Source organism: Lactuca sativa, chromosome 6 (assembly GCF_002870075.4).
Source record: "Lactuca sativa cultivar Salinas chromosome 6, Lsat_Salinas_v11, whole genome shotgun sequence".
In the NCBI taxonomy this organism is placed as follows: domain Eukaryota; kingdom Viridiplantae; phylum Streptophyta; class Magnoliopsida; order Asterales; family Asteraceae; genus Lactuca; species Lactuca sativa.
Window position 1 is genome coordinate 196,066,170 of NC_056628.2, and position 7,655 is coordinate 196,073,824.

Sequence of the window (7,655 nt, forward strand, 5' to 3'; positions counted from 1 at the left end):
ATTTTCACATAAATGATAATATTTGTATAAACAAACTATATAGGCACATTTTATCCCACCCTAAATAATTAAAATTTTAAAAAGGGGCAAGCACTCACCTTTGAAGCATGAGTTCCATTGTTTCGAATTTGGTTTATTTTGAGAACCTTGTATTGAGAAACCTCAAATCCGTAATTCTTGAACTTTGAAATTCTCTCGGGATCGTTTCGTAATGAATTTAAACTTTTGGGGGCTATTTGGTAATTTAATTAACCGAAATAGGTTTTCTTTGTTAAAAATAAATAGAGGGAGGGACTGAAATGCATTAAATGGGATTAATATTTGAGAATTAGACTAATTTTGATAAGAAATCTCTATGGAGGGGCTGTTTTGTCTTAAATAAACCAAAGTTTGGCAAAAAGGGGCTTAGTTGAAAAACAATGTTGCAGCAGGGTTTATTTTGGTATTTTATCGAAGTTGGAAGGACTTAGGGCTTTTTCGTCCCGTCTTATGTTTGATCGGTCAAATACAATGGACGATCGCAAGTAGCACATGAACGAACGATCGCAGTCAGGAAGGGGGCGCACGAAGCCAGCGAGGATGCTTCCGATTACTTGCTCGTCGCAGGCTACGAAGAGGGCCGAGGAACCTCTGTCGACAGAAGAAGAAGATGGAATAAGCTGTAGGGCTACGCTCCCTTCTGACGGACGAGGCGCAAGGGTTAAGGATCGGTCGCGGGCGGAGGTTGCGTCACCGAGGTCGACGAGGCCGATAGCAAGGAGCGAGAGGGAGGGTAGAAGAGGTTTCGTTGGTCTCGTTGGGTGCAGCGATGGAGTGGAATGCGAGACCAAAAAAGGGGTCCGGTAGAGGCATGTCAAGCAGCGCCTCCAGTTTCTGGTGAGGTCTCCGGCAGCAGTCCTCGACGTGCGACGGATGTTTTGCTCCGGTAAGAGTAGGTGAGTGGATCGGAGCAGCCCCTGTTGCTTCCCGTTTTTTGTTTTTATTTTTTATTTTTGACAGAATGAATGGGTGTTTGGGTTGGTGCTGCTGCCTCGCTGGTTTACCAGAGCACCACCCGTGCTTGGCTGATCGAAGGAGGTAGAAAGCAGTGATTTGGGGGTGTTTGGTTTGTTTCATTTGACAGGGTAAATAACGAGGGATGTTGCGATGATTAAACTCCATGACATAACTCTAAGGCCGTTTTTTTTTTTTTTTTTTTTTTTTTTTTTTTTTTTTTTTTGTGATTTCTTTGTTCAAAAGTGGTTGAATGGCATATTATAAGAGTATAAAAATACTTGTATAAATTATTTGTGGATGTTTCGAAGGTATGGCTCGATGATTATTTGAAGAAGAGAAAGGATGTGAGGGGGCTGTTCACAGACAGCTTCAATTGAGAAGAACACTTTTCCTTTGTCTATGGTTTTGTATAAAAAGTTTTGTGCCTGGTTTTGTATAAAAAGATGTTTACTTTGTGTGTAAAATTGGGTGTGTTAGCATGAATAGTGTCAATTTGTGTATGTAGCAATCCAAAGGATTTTTGGAGAGTACAAACTCTATTGCTTTTCGTGTGTATTGTGTGGGTTGTTTGTGTGTATTTCTCTATAAACTGTTGGTCATATGGTGAATGTACTTACACATGTATATGTTTTTAGGTATTTTGGTCACAATTTCATATACATATAATGTAATTGTATAGTTGTTATTTGATGTCCATTTGACAATATAATATATGTGTATCATTTTATGGGTTAAATGGACTCATGTGAGTAGGATTTGAGCTTTATATAAATAATAGCCCAAAGTTTTTATCATATTTGTTTTATTATTAAGCTTAGTAAATCATCTATGACATACATATTAATTCTTGAATATAATATTATTGAAATGTCACACTTCTTATTACATGTGTATTATAGTTAATTTATGTTCATTAGACACATGTATATAGTATATATTATAGCTAATTTATGTTCATTAGACACATGTATAAAGTATATCTTATGAAAACTATAGCAAAATCTTATTACATATATACTGTAGTTAATTTATGTTCATTAGACACATGTATATAGTATATTTTAAGAAAACTATAGCAGAATCTTATAACTGTTCATAACTTATGTTCTATGCACAAATGTATACAGCTGAACACAAATTAAAAAAATATAGGGCTACTTCCATTGGTTAAATCCACGTCAACCAGATTTGGATTCTTATATTTTTCCGAAATACATTATAAATAATAGAAATCATGTCGAAATCAATACTTTAATGTTTCGCGATTAATGAATTTGAAAACGTCTCACTTTTTTCATCTTTTACAAATATTTTTAATAAATCTGAGTCCAAAAACGTTCTCGAAATTTCTATTTAAGGTGTGCAAGTCCCTCAACGGATAGAAACAATTTTAATAGTTTTAAGAAAATCAGTATTACACTGGTTTGTATTTTTAAAACAGACGTATCTTTTGCATACGAACTCCGTTTTGGACGTTCTTTAAATTTTCGGAAACAAGGAAATGCGTACTATGAGATTAGAGCATTTGTATTGCTCACAACTGCTTAATAAAAATATTCAGTTTTTCAGACGCGTTAACTAAGGTTGCAGTTTAAGTTGTTGGATTCGTTTGCAAGTTTACACATTTGGAGGTAAGATACGATATGGTATCTTATAGTAGTTGAAATGAACTCATTTATTTCACATAAGATGCACTATAACTCAATGAGTCAAATTACCAAAAGTTTTACTATGAACTTTACCGTAGACAGTCTTTGACCTAAATTCCAAGATGTCACATTATCTCCCCGTTAAGGGAATTTCGTCCCGATATTATTTAGTTCTAGATTATTTTGAAAAGTTGTGGATGTTTTTGTAACATCCAAAAATATGGTCCCAGAAATCTTATTTTTATAATAGATAAAATAGTATCTCCAAATATCAATCATACATCTCAATAAAACCAATGTATCAAAGGTTATCAAAATCAGAGTGAATATCAAATACGGAATCCTAATGGTGTGTGCGATGCAGTCAACTCGAGCTCTTCCCCTTGGAACCGAAAGTACCTGAAACATAAACTAAAAACCGTAAGCACAAAGCTTAGCGAGTTCCCAAACTACCACATACCATACATACAATAATCATATAATGGGCCCCGCCCGGTCGTCGAGCTGAGCTCGAAAGTAATTCGGGCCCCGCCCAGCATGCATATACATATATCAAATAAACACATTCACATGCAACATGGATACATAGCACACAAACAGTCAACAGGCCCCGCTCGACATCAGTCCTTATCCCGGAAAGCATATAAACACATACGCGTGCAAGAGTCACGAAGACAACTAGCATACTATCAAAGCATAAACATGGTCCAACATTGACGCCTTCGACTCGCAATACCCAAAGAAGAAGACTCACCGCGAAAAGCTGATCGAAATGAATGATCCCTGACTACTGGTCCTACGACACTAGAGCTATCAATTACCAATAAAAGCTAATTAACATTAGGGATCTACCTCATAACTAAAATCCCCACTTAGGGTAAAAAGACTATTTTACCCTATCTTACTTCGTCCAGAATGAAACCCTAAATCACAATCTAATGGCCCAAAAGTCCAGTAATCCAACATATGGCCCAATTTCTAATTGGGCCTAATCCCTTCTCATGGGCCTTAGCCCAAGCTCCAATAATATTTCTCTAACCTAAAAAGTTGAAATCTAGATGGTCTACCCCGACCCAAAGTCACCAATCCATGAAAGTGGCCCTACCCGAGGCCCAACAACATGAAGCCTAAAATCAATGAGTACGCCCCACGTACTCAACTGTACGCTAAGCCTACAAGTTGCTTGGCTTGTACGCTACGCGTACAAGCTTGTACGCTCAACATACTCTCCTATTAATCCATAATACCAAAAATAACTTAATCCCTTAAGACCTGAGGCTCCAAACATAGATCTAAGTCCAATGATGGGTCTTAACACATAAAGTCGACCACTTGGTGGCTTGTATGTCCCCGAGTGAATTCAAACTTGGAATATGACAACCTACTTCCTTAAAAATGAACATTACTCATGCCCAGATACTTCAAGAACTCTAAGATGGAAACTTTCTGACTTAGGGACTCAAATAACACCAAGGGTGGCAACCCTAAGCTAAGGAAACAACCTTGATCAATAAAGCTTCAACATTGGGACCAAAAAGGTCCAAAAACTCAACATAAGAGATCCAAGCATTCATAAGGAAAGTTCAAGACTTTATACCTTTGAAGAGCCTGAAATGAAGCAACCAACTCGGATCTATACCCTCTCCTTTAACCACCACCTTGCTTCAACCTTTACTTCCTTGGAAAAACGGATCAAAGCACCAAGAATGCACTCAAGGGATCTTCCAAGCACAAGAACACACAATATGGAATTAGGGTTTCATGGGAGCTGCTTAAAGATGAGAGGGAGGCTGGTCCTTAAGGCATAATGTTCTTTATATAATGCTCAAACCCTAAAATGTAAGGATTTGGGTCTGGACACATACATTGCGCATACACTTTAGTACGCAGCGCGTACGTGCATGGCATCCGCGTCCAGATTTAGCTAGTAGCCCAACGTACGTAGGGTGGTACGCCCAGCGTACGATACCCCCTCAAGGCCCAAATTTTTGAAAGTCCAAGAACTCAACAATCCAACCAGAAATATTTATTAAATCAATAAATAAAATAAATGACTTGGAAATTAAACATTACAATTCTACCCCACTTGAATCAGACTTCGCCCTCGAAGTCCGCCGCTTCAAACAACTCGGGATAATGCTCCTTCATTTCTTCCTCTGGCTCCCACATTCACTCAGACACCTTGCGGTGCAGCCACTGCACCTTAACCAACTCCACAACCTTGTTCCTGAAGGTTTTTGTTCTCCGATCTAAAATTGCCACCGGTCTCTCAATGTAATTCAGGTGGTCATCCACTTGAATATCCTCCAAGGGTATAATTGTGGAATCATCTACTAAACACTTCCGCATCTGAAAAACATGAAATGTTCTATGAATCTGGCTGAACTCGGCTGGAAGATCTAGACGATACACAACTCGGCCCACCCGATCCAAAACCCTGAAGGGACCGATATATTGGGGGCCCAACTTTCCCCGCTTCCTGAACCGAATGATACATTTCCAAGGTGATACCTTTAGGAGAACCATATGTCCCACCTGGAACTCCAAATCTTACCGACGCTTGTTGTCATAGATCTTCTTCCGACTCTGAGTTGTTTAGAGCCTGCTCCAAACCTGCTGAATCATCTCAGTGGTCTTGAGTACCACCTCGGTACTCTCCATGAATTGCTGACTAACCTCGCCCCTACAAATCAGGGTCTTGCATTTCCTCCGGTGGATCATATCAAAAGGAGGTCGACCAATGCTAGCATCATAACTATTGTTATATGAAAATTCCGTTCATAGAAGATATGTATTCCAACTCCCACCAAAATCTAATACGCACACATGCAACATATCCTGAAGAGTCTAAACCGTCTGCTCACTCTTCCCATCGGTCTGCGGATGGAAAGCTGTATTGAAATGGAGATGAGTGCCCATCTCGTCATGAAACCACTTCCAATACCTAGAAGTAAAATGAACATCCTAGTTGGAAACCACCAACACCGGCACCCCATGACGTTTCACCACCTCACAAACATAAATCTCAACTAGCTTTTCTACAGAATTACTATCCTGGATCAGGATGAAGTGCGCGCTCTTAGTCAATCGATCCACGATGACCCAAATAGAATCCACTCTATGCGCGGTCCTGGGAAGCTTTGTGATAAAGTCCATCATGATGTCTTCCCATTTCCATATGGGAATTGCATCTTTCCATGAGGTCACTGATGCTTGGCCTTGACTTTCTTGTAAGTCAAGCACCGCTCCACAAACCATGCTATATCCCGCTTCATGCAAGGGCACCAATAATATGGGCAAAGATCCCTATACATATTCTTCTCCCCGGGATGGATAGAAAATCTCGACTTTTGAACCTCCTTCATCAAAACTTTGCGCAACTGCCCAAATACGGAACCCAGACTCTCCGATGCCGAGACAACAACCTGTGGCTATCATAATCGTATGAAGCCACCTGACCTACAATCCGCTCACACTTTCGGCGTTCTTCCTTCATAGCCTCAACATGTGCCTCCCGAATCTGCTCCAACAATGGACTGATCACTATCATCCTCAAGCATATATCTCGGATCGGTGGTGCGATCGCCTTGCGGCTGAGAACATCGGCCACCACATTGGCCTTCCTTGGGTCATACAGGATCTCACAATCATAATCCTCCGTGAAATCCAACCATCGATGCTACTGCATATTCAGGTTCGGCTGATCTATCAAATACCTCAGGCTCTTGTGAACCCCATAGAGGTAATGCCGCCAAATCGTGAAGGAAAAACTATAGTCCCCAACTCTAAATCATGCGTCGGATATTTTTCCTCTTGAGGATTCAACTGTTTTGAAGCGTAAGCTTTCACGCGACCCCAATGCATCAATATTGTACCCAAACCCATGATCAAGGCATCACAATAGACCACAAAATCATCGACACCGTCTTGCAAGGTTAGAATCGTCGCCTCACACGGTCGCTGTCTAAGAGTCTCGAAGGCTGCCTACTGCTCAGGCCCCAGTGAAATGTCACCGACTTCTTGGTTAGTCGGGTCAAAGGAACATCAATCTTGGAGAAATCCTGGATGAATCTTTGATAATAAGCAGCCAAACCCAGGAAAATCCCAATCTCATATGGGGACCTCGAAACCTCCCACTGCATCACAGACTTGACCTTGGCCGGATTAACCAAAATACCATTCTGATTGACAAGGTTCCCCAAGAACTGCACCTCGCGTAACAAAAACTCACACTTGGAGAACTTTGCGAAGAGTCTCCCCCCTCAAAGTCTCCATTACCTCTCTCAAATGCTCCTCATGCTGCTCCCAATTCATGGAATAACCCAAGATATCATCAATAAAGACTATCACAGACCAATCCAACATCGGTTTGCACATGTAGTTCATGAGATCCATGAATGCTGCAGGAGCATTGGTGAGCCCAAATGGCATCACCACGAACTCATAATGGCCATAGTGAGTACGAAAAGCTGTCTTCTGCACATCCTCGTCACTGACCCGCATTTGATGATAACCCGATTGCAAATCAATCTTGGAGAACCAAGATGCACCATGAAGCTGGTTGATAAGATCATCAATCCTCGGGAGGGGATAACGGTTCTTCACAGGTACCTTATTCAACTCCCGGTAGTTGATACACATCTGATCTGACTCGTCCTTCTTCTTCACAAATAGAATCAGGGCTCCCCAACGAGAACTGCTCGATTTGATAAATTCCTTGTCTAACAGCTCCTATAACTGTGTAGATAACTCCTGCATATCGGGAGGGGCCAATTGATACGGTGCTTTGGCTATCGGAGTCGCACCCAAAACCAAATCAATTCTGAACTCCAACTGTCTCTCTAGAGGTACCACAGGAAAATCCTCCAGGAACACATCCGGATACTCACAAAAAATCAGTACATCGTCTATGGTTGATTTACCCAAATCCCGGGTATCCATGACATAGGCTACAAAACCTAAACAACCCTAATGGAGATAGTGCTTGGCCCTCATTGCTGAGCAGATAAT

General features: G+C 40.8%; 1 long non-coding RNA gene across 1 annotated transcript; it reads left to right on the forward strand.

The window, feature by feature from the left end:
- Nucleotides 1-516: 516 nt before the first annotated feature.
- On the forward strand, nucleotides 517-1,790 carry LOC122194663 (uncharacterized). Its single transcript, XR_006184024.1, has 2 exons — nucleotides 517-935; nucleotides 1,305-1,790. It is a non-coding gene; the product is annotated as an uncharacterized LOC122194663 (long non-coding RNA).
- Nucleotides 1,791-7,655: the final 5,865 nt, after the last annotated feature.